Genomic DNA, 18,826 nt, shown 5'->3' on the forward strand with positions numbered 1-18,826 from the left:
TTACAGTTATAGAATCGCTCTCACTTTAAAGAGCATGCCTTCAAACAATGCCATGTTATGGTTAGCTTATATAATATTTGAAAATCCTGCTTTTTGTTAAAAACATTTCACATATTTAGTTTTATTCTAATAAGTGATTATTAGATTATCTGAAAGAGTTTTCCAGCTCTAGCAACAAAACCTCTCTCTTGCTGTCTTTTCTTCTTCCTTATAATAAGGTTAATACCTCAGAGAAGAGGACTGGATTTGTTCCTATTATCACATATCAATTATTTTGTCTTTAATTTTATTCTACCTCTGAAGATGGATAAAGCCTGTTCTGCTTAAGAAGAAGGCAGAAGCCAGGCTGATTCCACGTGCTTGCTTCCCAAGCACAAGCTGCCCTGAAGTTGTTTTGAAGGGGAACTCTTCATTTTCCATCAGTGCAGATAAAAGTAATTGATTCAGCGGGTCATGGACTAAAAAAAAGAAATAATAATTGACACTTAATTCCGCTGTATTTGCCACATGACAAGTATTGTTTTTCTTAAGCTGCCCATTGATAATCAGACGCATTCTAGGTTAATGCAGGCTCATGATGTCCCAACAGTTTCACTTATGACCATCCAGATGGCTTTCCCTAATCTTGCCTGGAAGTCTCACTTTGGGCTGTGACAATCACCCCCAGTCTCCTTTCCTTTCCCCTCCTTAGCGGTCCTCTTCATCCTTTCTTCATCTGCCTGGGCTGTTTGAATGGGCAATTTTTTCTTTCTTTTCTCCTTGGGTCTTAAAGACTCCTTCAGTCTTTCTTTCAAACAAAGCAAACCAGATTTTCCACATTTCTGTATCTTCCTTATATCTTACTCGGTTTATAGAGAACGTTTCCCATGATTAAGTGTTTTCTATTCTTCACATAATAGGAAGAAAAGTCCAATTAAAGCCCTTGAAGACTGACGTTTGCTTACATCCAAAGCATCTCATGAACTGTTGCTTTAAACTGGATCTGTCCGCAGAAGCCCTCAGCTCTACCACATCCTCACTCTGCAGCCCCTCACAATCCCCGTTACTTCTGCGAGCCTCAGTTCCTTCCTGTGTCAGACATGATGCAATTATTCACTTAATGGTCACAGGGCTGAAACCAGGTGATGTATGTCAAGGCCCCTAGCAAGGTTCTTCAAATGGTGTCACTATTTAGTAAGAGTTTTGTTGTTTTCTCACTCAGTCCACCATCTACCTAACCACCCATCCATGGTGAAGAATGCCAGAGCGGTTCATGCACCATTTCCCTAAAGGAATAAATTTTTAAATGAACTTCTGGCTGAGTGCATCTGAATGAGTTCTGATCACTACAAAATCTATATTTGGTTCTTGCTATGCACAAAACACTGTTCTAAGACCTCTTGTGTATAAAAAGAATGCCGATGTTTCCATGTTGCCATAAGAGTATTCTTTGGAAGAGGGAAGGCCAATTCCCTTTGTACAACTCTTCCTAAATCCTTCATGACAGCAGCAGTGATGATATTGACCGCTCCCACCATAAGCCTACATGAGGATCGCTAAATGTGATTGATGTGGAGGATGCCAAATTGGAAGTCAGAACAATTCCCATTGCTATTATGATCTTGGACAGCCTGGGTGGTAGTTTGCTCTTTGCATTGCCAATCCTGTTACTATTTTAATTTCTACTTTATATGCCTTTCTCCTGCCATCTTGTCTTTCCTTGAACTCTACACTTAGGACACTGTGTCAGATTTTAGCGTCTAGGATAAGGCTGTTGCACCCCTAACTAAGGGGGAACATAGTGAAGTTAGGAAAAGCCCTGGATTGAGGACCAAAGGGTGTGGCTCTAGCCCTGCTTTGGCTTCTCTTTGTGCTAATGAGAAAGCCTTTTAATGTCATCTCTACGGTAAGAGACACTGAATAATCTTTAAATTTCTTTCAAGTTCTGGCTGAGTGATTCAGATAGCTCTCTTAAGGGTACCCTCAGTTTATAAGAATTATTTGATCAAATAAAATGCTTTTGTCTCATTGATTCTTGCAATAACCTTATGAAACAGGCAGCCCCATTTTGCCGATTACAAAATGTAAGCTTGAGAGTAGAACCCCAAGTATTTATTAGTAAAAAGAAAGGTTGAAGAGATGGTAAGACTCGATTCTCTCAGTGAGCATCAGTGAGTTAGTTCTCAGACTGAACTCTTGAGTTCTGTTCCTACCATGGTATCCCCCTCAAGGCACTTCAAGTTTATGATGATATGAAACCCAAGGTGCCACACTGGTTCTGGGTTTTGTCAGGAAAGATCTATGGTCCACTTATAATAACCTTACATCAAAACAAACATTTGTTTTAAATATTCTGCTCAAGGTTAAACTATTAATCTGTCATCTAGGGCAGAAAATGAGGGCTTCACAGTCTACATAACCTTTTAATTTAATATGTTCTGAAATGACATTTAAAAATAAATCAAAGCCACCCTAATATAATTATGGGTGATCATTTAAATTTTATAAACCTCCTTACTTCATTAAAGTAGTAGGTGCTAGAAACAAGTATTTGAATTTTATATGCAAATAGAATTTGCGCATATTTTTACATAGCAATAATTTAGGCTTTTTTCTTTGTTTTTAATGCAGTAATACATTTAACTATTTTAAAAATTCTAATAGGGTTACAAGATAAAATACACAAAATATTGCATAAGACAGAAACATACTAAAAAAATTCATGGTTTATCTGAAACTAAAACTTAAGGTGTATATGTTTATAATTTCTATTTGCTAAATCTGGCAATATGACATAAACAGAGCTTTAATTGATAAATTAAATGATAGCTACTTAAAGCTTAAAGATATTAGTTTGTTAAGTCTTTAAGCTTCAAACATAAGTTACAACCAGTCTTTATGAGTTTTCTGTCAATTATACCAAATATCCCTTTAGTTTTTTTTTTTTTTTTTTTTTTGAGATGGAGTCTTTCTCTGTTGCCAAGCTGGAGTGCAGTGGCATGATGTCGGCTCACTGTAACCTCTGCCTCCTGGGTTAAAGCGATTCCCCTGCCTCAGCCTCCCAAAGTAGCTGGGACTACAGGCGCACACCACCACGCCCAGCTAATTTTTATATTTTCAGTACAGATGGGGTTTCACGATGTTGGCCAGGATGGTCTCGATCTCCCAATCTCATGATCCACCCACCTCAGCCTCCCAAAGTGCTGGGATTACAGGCGTGAGCCACCGCACCCAGCCTCCCTTTAGTTTAATTAATTAATTAATTTTGAGATGTTGTCTAACTCTGTCACCCAGGCTAGAGGTGCGATCTTGGCTCATTGCAACCTCCACCTCTCAGGTTCCAGTGATTCTCCTGCCTCAGCTTCCTGAGTAGATGGAATTATATACAAGTGGCTGCTACCAGGCCCAGCTAATTTTTGTATTTTTAGTAGAGGCGGAGTTTCACCATGTTGTCCAGGCTGGTCTTGAACCCTGATCGCCAGTGAGCTGCCTGCCTCAGCCTCCCAACGTGTCAGGATTAGAGGTGTGAGCCCAGTCAATAGTGTTCATTAAATGTTTATGCTAACTGACCATTCAGAGACAATCCTGATAACGAAGAACTGATCTATGTTCAATTTACCATCATATTCCTGAGAGTCCCTATTAAGAATAAAAAAAAAATACCCAAGATTTTAAATGTATTTGGAGTAAGATAGATTGGGTTTTGGAACCTGGCTCCACATCATACTAGTTCTCACAGTTAACCTCCTGCAGCCTCAGCTTCCTCCTTAAATGGGACTCAGGTTAAAAATCCCCACCTCAAAGACTGAGTAACAGTTTAGTGAGCCTCTGCCATGGCTGCACAGGGTCAGCCCTCCCAAGAGTTAGTTTTTAAAGAAGTAATTGAATATTATTTTTCCCTTCAAAAAGTCAGTTATCAGATAGTAGCAATTAAGATATTATCAAGTATTCTGAAATGACGCTTAAAAGTCAAATATATTTTAGTCATCTAATCTATTTTTAATATTTCATTTAACAACTTTATTGAGATATTCACATACCATACAATTCACTATATCTGATGTTATTTTTATGTAAAATTTTATCTTTGAGGATAAACAGCTTTTGAAGGCAAACCTAAGACTCTGGGTCCTTCTATTTCAGTGCCAGTCCCCAGCCTCCCACAATTAGCTCTGCCAGTTGACAAGCTAGAATATGGGGTTAGATAAACTACATACAAAATATGTGTAGTTTTATTATCTACAAATTGGATAAAGTGACTAAATTTTTCAATCTTTATTGAATACTTTCTGTATCCATAAACCTAAGTAGGGGAGTCAAAGGTGAATAAGATATTCTTGAGGAACTTTCAGCAAAGTAGACAAGAAACATTTGTATGACACAGAGGGATTTGAACACTGGGGTAATAATTCATATATTTTTCTTATTAAATCTGAAATACTCTATCTTTTCTATTTGACATTTTACATCAAAATCTTTAATTACGCACATACAAAGAGCAGTAGCACTCACCTTTAGCTTCACCTTTGGTGTTCTAGAAACTATGTACATATTCAATTTCTGGATTATATTTAAGGTCGGGCAGTGGCTGTGGTGACCCTGACCTTTCCAGCAGCATACTATGCCGACACGGGTCTTTCATTAATGTCATCCATAATGTTTGCTGTGCCTTAAAAGTCCACTGATTTATAGTGTGAATTCATTTGATTTTTCCATTTTGCAAAGATTCCATTTTTAAAACAATTTAGTCTTTGCTGACTCACGTTTTCTCCTGAAGTCAGGAGGGTAAGATGATTGCTTTGCTGATAATTCTCATGGAGGCGTTCTGTGGTCCTGAAGTCTGTCTGCATTTGGGTCCTTGTTTTTTAATGTTAGGGGCTTTCAAGGGTCAGCTTTCACCATATCCCAGAGGACTGAACCATATATGAATTTGGCCAAACAGGATAAAAAAGGATGAATTTTTCATTCCCATCTTCAGATGAACATAGAACCCATTCTCAGGAGATCACCAAGGGCAATTCTGCCTCTATTCCTTTCTCAGAGCGTTTCTAAGGAAACTCAAGCTATTTTGCCAGGTGCAGTTGCAGGGGCGTGTCTGTGAGTGAAAAGGGAACGAGTCCTTCAGGGAAGAGGGACTTACTAGTCCCAAAGACACCCTTAAACAGACAAGGCAGCATATCAAAGGAGATAAAGCAACCCAGTGGATCCTGATTGTATTTTAACCTCATCCCTGCAAGAGAGGCCTTTCTTGTCCAGTCCTCTGGGGACAGCAAGGTGTCCCTGTGCCAGTTCCTGGGAAGCTTGCTTTATCCCCCTTCTCTCTGGTGCAATTCACCTTGTCACCTCAGGAGCTTCTTCACTTCCCACACCTTCTCCCGCCTACCTCTGCCAAAGGGCAGCGTTCAGCTCAGGGAACAGCACCCATTATTTATACAATGGTTGTGATTTAAGTCCCGAGTCTCCTGGCTGTTTCTGTTTCAAACTGTGTAACTCAAAGAACTTTTCCCATCCAAACATCAGCTGGCATGTTAATCTTCCTACTCCTTTAATGAGATCATATGTACGGTAGTGCCAAGTCTTCCTACTGTGGGTCAAGCCTAGATGCCAAAATAGGATATTTTTGCCGAGAAGACCAGGAGGTCACTGAGTGCACACATGCTTGTTAGCTGTTGGCAGCAGCTTCAGGTTTCAAGCTGGAGAGGAGGGGAGTCCCCGTCCCTAACAGCTGTTGGACAGCACTGATCGTTTTGTCCCCTGAAGCATGAGAAGAGGTCATGAATCATTGCACACAGAATATCATGAACACATTTCACGTCACTTCATGTGTTAAAAAATACCACATCAGCAATGGTAGTAGTATCTAATATTTGCAAAAGCTGTCTGCAGTTGACTAAGTGCTGTTACAACACAGTTCATGAATAAGGCAAGCTGGCCCTGTTCAGGGTTGAGGAAAGTCAGGCACAAGGAGATTATGTGATTCTCAAGCCATGGTGAGAACACCTAAGACCGATTTCTTCCATCAGGTGGTGCCACTCCCCAAACAGTAGGGTAGAAGCAGCTTTCCTACCTTTCAGAAAGAGGAGGAGGAAGAAATGAGGTTTGAGGGTGTGAAAGGAAAATATCTTAGGATCCCAAAATCACCAAGGAAATCTCAAGCCAGGAACCGCTTAGGGCAAACCTGCCTCCCATTTTATTCAAAGTCATTCCTCTACTCACTGAGACAGATTTGCCTCCTTTGCAAAGGCTAATCAGAAACTCAAACGAATGTAACCTAACCGTTTATCATCTATCTGTGACCTGGAAGCTCCCTTCCCACTTCCAGTCTTCTGCCTTTGCTTCAAGTCGTCCACACTCAATCAGTGTACTTCTTTTTTTTTTTTTGAGACAGAGTCTCAATCTGTTGCCCAGGCTGCAGTGCAATGGCACAATCTCGCTTCACTGCAACCTCCAGCCCCCTGGGTTCAAGTGATTCTTCCATCTCAACCTCCCAAGGAGATGGGATTACAGGCACTGGCCATCATGTCTGGCTAATTTTTGTATTTTTGGAGAGACACTGTTTTACCATGTTGGCCAGGCTGGTCTTGAACTTCTAACCTTAGGTGATCTACCCGCTTTGGCCTTCCAAAGTGCTGGGATTACAGATGTGAGCCACTGCATCTGGCCTGTACCTCTTACATACACTAATTGATGTCTATGTCTCCCTAAATGTATAAAACCAAGCTGTGCCCTGACCACTTTGGGCACATGTCATCAGGACTTCCTGAGGCTGTGTAAGGGATGCATCCTCTACCTTGGCAAAATAAACTTTCTAAATTAACGGAGACCTGGCTCAGATTTTCTGGGTTCGCAGAAGGCCTATACTTGTGTCATGTACTCGGTTGTGGGGAAGAAGAAAGAGCTGGGAGCCACCAAGATTTAAACAAAGTATAGGCTGTTGCTGGACTCTTCTAAGCACCAGTTTCCTTCTCTGTATAATGAAATTCACAATTCCCTATCAAATCACTGGGCTGTAATGAGACTGAAATAAAATCATCCCTATGAAATCTCTTTAGCAATATGAAAATACCATGCTCCTACAAGGTAATCCTATCATACTGCATTTTAATTTTACTATCAATAACATTTCAACTATATAAAAATTTTGTATATGCTAATATTCTTTGCCTTGTTACACAGACTCCCAGTGGCCACACTCTAGCTCACAGGCACAAGCTGACTCTCGCAGGCAGTCAGGTGAGGTGAGGCTCTGGGGCTCCAAGTCCAGCACCCACCTCAGATCTTCATGTCCTGAGCAGAGCAGTAGGGGCGACTTACCTGGGTGCCAAGTGGGCAAAAATGGCATCTTCCCCACCATGTGTATAGGAAGGTGAATTCCTGGATGCTGAGGGGCAGGGGCACAGAAACTCCACACCCACTCTCCCTACGAAAATGGCAGGCAGGGCCCATAGGGACAATGATATCCCCCTCCTCCCACCGCTATGGATATAAGGCCCCAGTGGACACCAAGGCCTCAGCATATCATGCCCCAAGTGACACTGGACTCCAGGTGGACACTGGACATCATACCACGTTGATGCCAGACCCCAGTTTGGTACATAAGTCCTGGGTGGACTCCAGGCCCCAGCTGAACATCAGGCCCCTGGTGGATGCCCATGTTAATACCAGACCCTGGGTGGACACAAGGCTCCATGTACATTCAGGTCCCAGGTGGAAACCGGGCTCCAGATGGACATCAGGCATACACCTGGTGTATGTCAGGTCCCAGATGGACACATCGGTCCCAGCTGAACACCAGGCTCTGGATGAACACCAGGCCCCAAGTGGATGTCCAGTCCCCAGGTAAATATCAGGGCCAAGATGAACAGGAGGCCCCAGGCAGACACCTAGGCCCCTGGCGAACATCAAGCCCCAGGTGGACACCATGACCCGAGGGGAATATTTGGCTCCAGATGGATATCAGGTTCCAGGTGAATGCCCAGTTCCCATGTAGACATCAGGCCCCAAGTGGACACCAGTCCCCAGATGGATATCAGGTCCCACATAGACACTGGACTTGAAGTGTACACCAGGCACTAGGCTCATACCCAGGCCACCGCTGGACACAATGGAACAACAGGTTCCAGTCAGTGATATAATAAAGCACATTACAAAGCTCCTTCACTCATATTGTCTTAATAATTAATTGGGCTGGATATTCATATGTCCATATATAGGCTTACCTCAGAAATGTACTTATTTAGATTCGTAAAATGTGTTTCTACTTGTTTAATGCAAACTCAGGCTCCATTCAGTGATTTAAAACAGCATATCACAAAGCTTCTTTGCACATAGCTTGGTTTTCGTTATTAGAACTGAATGTTCATATATAGGTCTAATAGCCCCTGAAATGTCATATCTGAGATTCTACAAAACATGTGTTTGGAACTTGTTTCATGGAAACAGGTTCCATTCACTTATATAAAAGAGCACATCAGAAAGCTTCTCCTCACATAGCCTGTTTTTCATTATTAGGGCTGAAAATCTGTATGTTTATATATAGGTGTAATTGCCTCTGAAATCTCTTTTTTTTTTGAGATGGAGTTTCACTCTTGTTGCCCAGGCTAGAGTGCAATGGCACAATCTCGGCTCACTGCAACCTCTGCCTCCCAGGTTCAAGCGGTCCTCCTGCCTCAGCCTCCTGAGGAGCTGGGATTATAGGCATGTGCCATGACACCCAGCTAATATTGTATTTTTAGTAGAGATGGGGTTTCTCCATGTTGGTCAGGCTGGTCTCAAACTCCTGACCTCAGGTGATCCACTCGCCTCAGCCTCCCAAAGTGCTGGCATTACAGGTGTGAGCTACCATACCCAGCCTGAAATCTCATTTCTTAGATTCTCCAAAATGTGCTTGGAAATTGTTTAATGGAAATTCCGTTTGCATTCAGTGATATAATAAAGCACATCAAAAAGTTTCTTCACACATAGCTTGTTTCTAGTTATTACTACTGGATATTTGTATGTTCACATATAAAGCTAATAGCCTCTGAACTGTCATTTTTGTAGATTCTACAAAACATGTTTGGAACTTGTTTCATAAAAACACAGGTTCCATACACTGATACAAAACAACACATCACAAAGCTGTTTTTAGTTACTAGGGATGGATACTCGTATAGTCATACATAGGCCTAATATCCTTTGAAATGTCATTGCTTAGGTTCAAAAAAACGAGTGCTTGAAACTTGTTTAACAAAAACACGAGTTTCATTCATTCGTATAAAATAGTATATCACAAAGCTCAAAGCTTCTTCACACATAGCTTGCTTTTAAGTTATTAGGGCCGCATATTCATAGGTTTATATATAAGCCTAAAAGCTTCTGAAATCTCATTAATTAGATTCCACAAAACATATGTTTGGAACTTGTTTAATGAAAACTCAAGTTCCATTCAGTGATATAATAAAGCACATCACAAAGGTTCTTCCCACATAGCTTTTTTCTAGTTATTAGGGCTGGATATTTGTAGGTTCATATATAGGCCTAATAATCTCTGAAATGTCATTACTTAGATGCTCATAATATGTGCTTTTGGAACTTGTTTAACAGCAAGACTGGTTCCATTCAGTGATATCAAACAGCATACCCCAAAGCTTCTTCACACATAGATTGTTTTTTGTTATTAGGGATATTTATTTATTCATATATAGGCCTAATAGCCTATGTAACGTCATTCTGCAGGTCCTACAAAATGTGTGTTTGGAACTTAATAAAAACACAAGTTCTGGCCAGGTGTGGCGGCTCACGCCTATAATCCCAGCACTCTGGGAGGCCAAGGCGGGTGGATCACGAGGTTAAGAGACCAAGGCCATCCTGACCAACATGGTGAAACCCCGTCTCTACTAAAATACAAAAATTAGCTGGGTGTGGTGGCACACGCCTGTAGTCCCAGCTACTTGGGAGGCCGAGGCAGGAGAATTGCTTGAACCCGGGAAGCAGAGGTTGCAGTGAGCTGAGATTGCGTCACTGCGCTCCAGCCTGGCACCTGGCGACAGAGCAAGACTCTGCCTCAAAAAAACAAAACAAAACAAAAACAAAAAAGCACAGGTTCCATTCAGTGATGTGAAAGAGCACATCACAAAGCTTATTCATACACAGATTGTTTCTAGTTATTAGGGATGGATATTTGTATATTCATATACAGATCTAATAGCCTCTGAAACGTCATTTCTTGGGTGCTAAAGAATGTGTTTTGGAAGTTGTTTAATAAAAGTGCAGGTTCCAATCGTTGATATAAAACAGCAAATCACAAAGCTTCTACTCACATAGCTTGTTACTCGGGCTGGATTTTCATATGTTTATATATAGGCCTAATAGCCTCTGAAATCTCATTAAATAGATTCTACAATATGTGTTTTTACAACATGTTTAATGGAAACTCACATTTCATTCAGTGATACAATAAAGCACTTCATCACACATAGCTTTTTTCTAGTTAATAGGTCTGGATATTCTTATGTTCATATATAGGCCTAATAATATCTGATATTTCATTAGTTAGATTCTACAAAATGTGTTTCTGGTACGTGTTTAGTAGAAACACAGGTTTCTTTCAGTTATATGAAACAGCACATCACAAAGCATCTTCGCACACAGACTGTTTTAGTTATTAGGGATGGATATTTGAATATTCATAAGACATAATAGCCTCTGGAATGTCATTCCTTAGGTTTTACAAAATATGTGTTTGGAAATTGTTTAATGAAAACACAGGTTCCAGTCAGTGATATGAAACACCACATAGCAAAGCTGCTTTGTGCACAGATTGTTTTTAGTTATTAAGGATAAATATCCGTATATTCGTATGTAGGCCTAATAGCCTCTGAAATGTCATTCCTTAGTTTGTACAAAACATGTGCTTAGAACTTCTTTAATAAGAACACAGGTTACGTTCAGTGATATAATAAAGCACATCACAAAGCTTCTTCTCACATGGCTTCTTTTTAGTTTCAGAGCTGAATTTTCATATGTTTATATATAGGCCTACTAGCCTCTGAAATCTCATTTATTAGATTCCATAAAACATGTGTTAGGAACTTGTTTAATGAAAGGTCATGTTCCATTCAATGATATAATAAGGTACATCAAAAAGCTCCTTTGCACATAACTTTTTTCTAGTTATTATGACTGGATATTTCCATGTTTACATACTGGCCTGATAACCTCTCAAATGTTGTTACTTACTTAGATACACCATGGGTGGACACTCAGGCTGTAGGTAAATACCAGTCCCCAGGTTTATATCAGGCGCAAGTTGGACACAAGACCCCAGGTATATGCTAGGCCCCAGGTGGACATCAGGCATTTTGGTGTATGTCTGTTCCCAAGTTGACACATGGGCCCCAGTTGAACACCAGGCCCCACTTAAACTTCAGGCCTCAAGTGGATGTCTACGCCCTAGGTAAATACCAGGGCCACAGTGAACAGTAGGCCCCAGGTAGACACCCTGATCCCAGGCTAACATCCAGTTCCCGGTGGACATCAGGCTACAGGTGTGAATACCCAGTTTCCATGTGGACATCAGGCCCCAAATGGACATTAGGACCCAGGTGGACACTGGACTCAAGGTGTATATGAGGCTCACACCCATGCCACAGATGAACACAATGTCACAGGTGGACACCCATTCCATAGAGGATACCAAGGACAGGTGGACATCTAGGCTCAAGGGGGACATGAGGCTTTTTGTAGGCAACAGGACTCGGTGGATATCAGACCCCAGGAAAACACTCAGGTCCCAGGAGTACAATAGGCCTGAGGTGGATACCCAGCCCCTGGTGGATACTCAGTCCCCAGCTGAATATCAATCCTCATGGGACAGCACAATCCACATGGATACCAGGTGCCAAGTACATGCCTAGGCCCCTGGTGAATATCAGGCCCCAAGGGGACACAGACCAGAGCTAGACATCTGGCCCCAGGTGGACACCCAGGACCCAGATGAATATCTACACCTCAGGTTGACATCAGGTCCCTGGAGAACACCAGGCTTCAAATGACCACCAGGGCCCAGGTGGCTATGGAAGCCACAGGTGGACATCAGTACCAAGCTGACACCCAGGGGCCAGGTGGACACAAGGCCCCAGAGGAACAACAGGCCCAAAGTGGACATAGGCCCCAGGTGCACACCAGGTCCCAGGTGGATACCTAAGACCCAGGTAAACAACAGGCCCCAGGTGGACACTTTAGGTAGACACCAGGCCCCAGGAGGATACCCAGGACTCTAGTGGACATTAGGCCCTGGTAGACACCAACAGCCAAGTAGATGTCAGCCCCCAATTGGGCACTGAGGCCCCAGGTAAATGCCCAGGTCCCAGGTCAAAAACAGGCCCCTGATGGACACTCTGGCTCCAGGTGAACACTTGACTCCAAATGTCCTGGGTGGACGCCAGGCCCCAGGTGGATACCTAGGCCCCCATCTGGTGAACATCAGGCCCCAGGTGCACATCTAGGTCCCATGTGGACATCCAGGCCCAGGAAGTTCTCAGGCACTGGATAACACTCAGGCCCGGGTGGATGTCTGGTCCCAGGCTGACACCAAGGCCTCAGGTGGACACTAGGAACTAGGAGAACTTCAGGGCCCAGCTGAAATCAAGCCCAGGGTGGACACTCAGGCCCTTGCTAAGTACCAGGTGCCAGCTTAACATTGGGCCCCAGGTGGACATCAGACCCAAGGTAGACACTGGACTCCATGTAGATTTTAGTCCCCAGGTTCACAGTCATACCTCAGAAAAGTACCAGGCCAGGCCCTAGGTGTCTGTCAGACTCCATCTTGGTTCCAGGTAGACACCAAGTCCAAGGTGAACAGAAGGCCCAGGTAGGTATCTAATCCACAGGTGGACATCAGGCACCAGGTTGACACATAGGCCCCACATAGCAGCTACCTACACCACAGGTGGACATGAGGCCCAAGGGACATACCCACTCCCCAGGTGACTCTTAGGCCCTAGGTGAACACCGGGTCCTAGGCGAACATCAGGACCCAAGTGGATGCCCAGGCCCTTAGGGAATATCAGACTCCAAGGGGACACCAGGACCCATGTGGGCAGCTAGGCCCGGAGTGACATCAGGCTCCATATGGACACCCAGTCCCCAGGGGTACACACCAGTCCTCAATGACTGAATGGTCACATATTCTCTGGACAAATGCAATAAAATCATCTCCCCAAAGAATATATATTCTTTTAAACTACGAAAACAGTTCTCAATCATTCTCAAGATAAGTAACTCGTAACAGAATGTGAACACACACAGAAACAGCGATGAAACTCCTCCATGCAACAGGAGTGCAAAGCTGCTCAACTAGCCCCAGAGCAAGACCCACCACAGGCTTTGCATGGAGGACGCACAGATTAGAACGGAAAAAAGTGTGGGACTCGAGATTGCAATATAAAAGGAAAAATAGCAGCTGCGCACTCGAAGAAATTCAAGAAAGAAAGGGTGGCATGGAGAAGTAACTCACCCAGGCCTAGTTTCCCAAGAAACATGAGAAACCACACTGGGAAATGAAATGGCGGACCGAATCGAGCCCTGTCTAGATTTCCCATCGTGGGTCTCTCAGGCCTGCAAATGGCTACGGCAGCCCCGAACGGGGCCTACCCACGTTGCAGAAATTCACCACCACCGGAAAAAGGCGCTAAAAGCCGTGTTGGTCCAGGCCTTACCTTGCCGAAGCTTTCGGCAGTCCCTGGCGCCGCTGGCGGGCTCCGCGGCTTTCTTGGAGGGCCCGTGGTCTCGGCGCGGCCCCTCTCGGCTCTGGTGTCTGAACCGCGCGGGACGGGCCCCTGGTGCCGTGGGGGAGCCGCCCTGCAGGTTCACCCAGGCCCCCCAACGGGCCGTGCTCTCGCTCTCGGGCACCAGCCCACTCCAGTCGGGCAGTCCGGTGTGGTACGTCTCTGGGGCCCCAAGTCCAGCGCTTGTCCCACATCTCCTGGCCCTGAGCAGAGCCTCAGGAACGTCTTACCCAGCAGCCTCCTCGGCCAAAATGGCGCCTTCTCCACCACGTGTGCAGGAGTGCAAGTTCCCGGATGATGGGGTGGGTGGAGGGAGCACAGAAACTCGCCACCCACTCTCCCCACCAAGAGGGCGCTGCCTGTGGAGACACACCCATGGGCACCTTGGTAGTCACAAATGCTAGATTAAAAAATGATATTCTGGTTGGGCGCTGTGGCTCACGCCTGTAAACCCAGCACTTTGGAAGGGTGAGGCAGGTGGCTCACTTGAGGTCAGGAGTTCGGGACCATCCTGGCCAACATGGCGAATCCCTGCCCCTACTGAAAATACAAAAATTAGCTGGGCATGGTGGTGACTGCCTGTAATCCCAGCTATTTGGGACGCTGAGACAGGTGAATCGCTTGAACCCAAGAGGCAGAGGTTACAGTGAGCGGAGATGGCACCACTGCACTCCAGCCTGGGCAACAAAGCGAGACTTCATCTCAGGAAAAAAAAAAAAAAAAAGGAAATGGGTGCTATATTAAAGTACTCAAATGTGGACACATATCAGATGAGAATTTATATGCAAGAGAAACATACCTCTAAAAATCTTGTAAAACGTTAAGTATATAATTATTAAGGAACAAAAAGCATTTCTGTAATTTAAAACAGTAAAAATTAAGTTGAACTAAATATATCTCTATTTCATTATAAGCAGAGATAGTCTTTGTATGATATTTAAATGAAGGTTTTATGCATATGAAAGACTAAATATAAATTGCAGCCTGTTGCTCTCCACTTTTCCCTATGGTTGTTTCTTGTTTTATTTTCAAGAATTCTTTCTATATTCTGAACACAAAGCCTTTGCTGATTGCTGTGTGGCAAATATCTTCTATTTTATGTAGCTCGACGTAGGTGAGCAGAAGTTCTTAATTTTAATGTAGCTTGAACTTTTTTTTGAGATAGAATCTTGCTCCCAGGCTGGAGTGCAGTGATGTTCTAAGCTCACTACAGTATCTGCCTCCTGAGCGCAAGTGATCCTCCCACCTCAGCCTCCCTAGTACTTGTGACTACAGCCATGTGCCACCATGCCTGACTAATTTTTGTATTTTTTGTAGAGATGGGGTTTTGCTATGTTGCCCAGGTTGGTCTCAAACTCCTGAGCTCAGGGGATCTGCCTGCATCAGTGTTCCAAAGTGCTGGGATTACAGGTGTGAGCCACCACGCCCGGGCTTGTAGTTTGAATTTAACAATCCTTTCATTTAGGGTTACCGCTTTCTATTTGTAGTTTAAAGAATTCTTTTCTACTCTGAAGCCATAAAGATACTGTGTTCCACTTCCTTCTAAAATTTTTAAGGTTTGATTTTCTCACTTATGTGCTTAATCACCTAGAATTGATACCTGTACACAGTGTGGGGTATAGAAAAATTTTTGTGCTTGTTTCCATTTAGTTAAGCACTTGCCCCAGTAACATTTTTGGAATGGCCCAGCTTTCCTCCACTCAACCACACTGATACCTCTTTCATGTATCAGGTTCCCATTAACGCAAGGGTCTGTCTCTGAGCCTTTTACTCTCTTTGATTGTTCCTGTGTGAATGCCACATAATCATTTTGGTTTCATGTTAAAGCTTAATATCTTCTAGAGCAAGCCTTCCCTCTTCTTCTTAAGTAGTGTCTTTGGTTATTGTCTTTTTATTTTACAAGGTTGTTAGGGTTTTGATTCAAATTGCTTTGAATTAAAAGATCAATCTGAGGAGAGCTGACATTTCAATGATACTGAACCTTCTGGTTAATCATGCACATATCTCCATTTTTGAAAGGGTCTCTTTAATGTCTTTCATTTAAGTTTATAGATTTTCTTTCTAAAATTCCTATACAAGTTCTTTCATTATAATTATTACTCCCAGGCCCGGTGGCTGCTGCCTGTAAGCCCAGCACTTTGGGAGCCTGACGCAGGCAGATCATGAGGTTAAGAGATCAAGACTATCCTGGCCAACATGGTGAAACTCCATTTCTACTAAAAATACAAAAATTAGCTGGGCGTGGTGGTGCGCACCTGTAGCCCCAGCTACTCAGGAAGCTGAAGCAGGAGAATTGCTTAAACCCAGGAGGCAGAGGTTGCAGCGAGCCGAGATAAAGCCATTGCATTCCAGCCTGGCAAGAGAGTGAGACTCCGTCTCAGAAATAAAATAAAATAATAAAATAATAATTATTCCAAGATAACATTTTTTTCTTGCTATGGTAAATGTCTATCATTAACAAACACTTTTTACTTAAACTCTTGCTGGTATGTAAAATGCAATTTAATTTATAACAATAATCTTGAAAAAAATCTATTATTAATATTGTCAGTTTGTCTGAATTTTGTGGAATACTCTATCTATGAATAGTGACTCTTTTGTTCCCTTCATCCCCTCCTCCCTGTTCCTCTTTGTTTTTTCCTGTCTTGTTCTGGCTGCTCCCTCCAATACATGCTGAGTAGAAATAGAGATTGAGAAATATCATTATCACTGGTAAGCCCAAGATTTGCCTTTTAATTTGCTCTTTAAAACAGCTCCCTTCTCCTATTTTTTTTTCGAGATGGAATTTCTTGTTGCCCAGGCTGGAGTGCAATGGCGCGATCTTGGCTCACTGTAACTTCGGCCTCCCGGGTTCAAGCAATTCTCCTGCCTCAGCCTCCCAAGTAGCTGGGATTACAGGCATGTGCCACCACGCCCAGCTAATTTTGTCTTTTTAGTAGAGATGGGGTTTCACCATGTTGGTTAGGCTGGTCTCAAACTCCTGGGCTCAAGTGATCTGGCGTCCTTGGCCTCTCAAAGTGCTAGGATTACTGGCATGAACCACTATGCCTGGGTGACTTTTTTCTTTTACCTTGATCAGTCCTCCAGAAGTTTGCCAATGTTAGTAGTGTTTTTAAATAATTAAATTTTATTTTTTCTGTTAGTCCCCACTGTATCTTTGTTTTCTCTTTAATTAATTCTGCTCTCATTTTTGTTTCCTATCTTCTTTGGGTTTATCCCCAGGATATTTTTTCCTAAGTTCTTAATATGGATACTTAACTCATTAATTTTTAGCATTTCTTCTTTCCGGATGAAATCATTAATAGCTATACATTTGCTCATAAATTTACTGATCTCCATTTTTCATAACAAAGAGCAGGTTAAAGACGGTGTTTTAGGGAGGCACTTTGATCAGCATTTAAGAAGTCATTTTGTATTTATTTTAATTATCTTTAAAGTTATTCGCTATTTGTGGTACTGGGTTTCCATTTATAGTAGATGGAAAGTTTCTTTTCATAATACATTTAATTAATTAAAATATCATTTTTGGAAAAAATATTAAATAAAAAATAAATATATGGTACACAGGCCAAACATCACCAAAGCAGTATGTTAAAACTGAAAAATAAAGAAACAAATTATGAGGGTGTTTCATCAGGGGCTAGATTTTGGGAAAAGAACGATCTGGGTAACCGCTACCTTTTCAACTTCGCATGTATTGTCCTATAGCTTACATAATCGTTCAATCATGGTGGGTAATTTTTGACAACTACGGAGACTACGGCAGGTTGCAGTGAGATGAACATCTGCATACGTTCTAAGTGTCCGGGAAAGGAACAATAGTGTTTGGAATTCTAAATTGTGAGTTAGATGTTAATGGCAGAAGTAGTATTAAAATTAAAGACTGGGCTGGGTGCTGTGGCTTACGCCTGTAATCCCAACACTTTGGGAGGCTGAGGTGGGTGAATCACGAGGTCAGGAGTTCGGGAGCAGCCTAACCAAAACAGTGAAATCCTGTCTCTATTACAAATACAAAAATTAGGCAGGTGTGGTGGTGCATGCCTATAGTCCCAGCTACTCGGGAGGCTGAGGCAGGAGAATTGCGTGAATCTGGAAGGTGGAGGTTGCAGTGAGCCCAGATCGTGTCACTGTGCTCTAGGCAGCAGAGTGAAATTCTGTCTCAAAAAAAAAAAAATTAAAAATAGGAAAATTAAAATAAAATTAAAGGCTGGATTATTTGAAAGAGATTGCATTCAAGAGGCGTGAGACAAGGACACAGTGATCTCTGAGACCTAGCACGTGTTCATCAAGGACAAGTCACGTCGTGTTAACCCACTTGCCCCTTATTAGATGAGACTTTCAGACTGGCCGGGCAGTGCAAGTCAGAAGGAAGACTGTAGCTTGGATTAGTAATACAGTGGGCAGAATCATCCTATTCTGTTAGAAATGACTGGAACAAATGTGATTGATGACAGTTTGTTTATTTATTTATTGGAGATGGATTCTTGCTCTGTCGTCCAGGCTGGAATCCAGTGTCATGATCTCTGCTCACTGCAACTTCTGCCTCCCGGGTTCAAGCCATTCTCCTGTCACAGGAATAGCTGGGACTACAGGCGTACACTGGCATGCTGCCAAGCCTAATTTTTTGTATTTTTTAGTAGAGACAGGGGTTTCACCATGTTGCCCAGGCTGGTCTCAAACTCCTGAGCTCAGGCAATCCACCCACCTAAGTCTCCCAAAGTGCTAGGATTATAGGCGTGAGCCACTGCGCCTGGCTGATGACAGTATATTTATAAGAGAGTTAAGAGAAATTACTAAGAGCTAAGAGAGTTACTGAGAAATACTATTGAAAGATTGGTTTTTGTAATGAATGTATCATTGTCCATTGGGAGTAAAATTTAATAATTTGCCACGGGGCTCTATGCTGTTTAGCAGTTTTATTAAACATGCCTGGTGATATGAAGTTAATTAATATTCTAGATTATAGAACATGTATTCTTAAAGATATCAACAAACTGAAATTAGAGATTCAGTGAGGTTGACAAGCATGAATGTGTAGTGTTCCACTGAGATCAATACTGCTCAGATTGCCCTCGGAT

The 18,826-nt window shown here is 42.6% G+C and overlaps 1 protein-coding gene across 3 annotated transcripts in view; it reads left to right on the forward strand.

Annotated features, from left to right (window-relative positions):
- The window catches only part of SACS (sacsin molecular chaperone), a 100,493-nt gene that overhangs the window by 570 nt on the left and 81,097 nt on the right, over nucleotides 1-18,826 (forward strand). The gene's annotated exons all lie outside the window — the stretch shown is intronic.

This window comes from Sapajus apella, unplaced genomic scaffold (assembly GCF_009761245.1).
Source record: "Sapajus apella isolate SASKATOON/1434 unplaced genomic scaffold, GSC_monkey_1.0 scaffold114, whole genome shotgun sequence".
Lineage (NCBI taxonomy): Eukaryota > Metazoa > Chordata > Mammalia > Primates > Cebidae > Sapajus > Sapajus apella.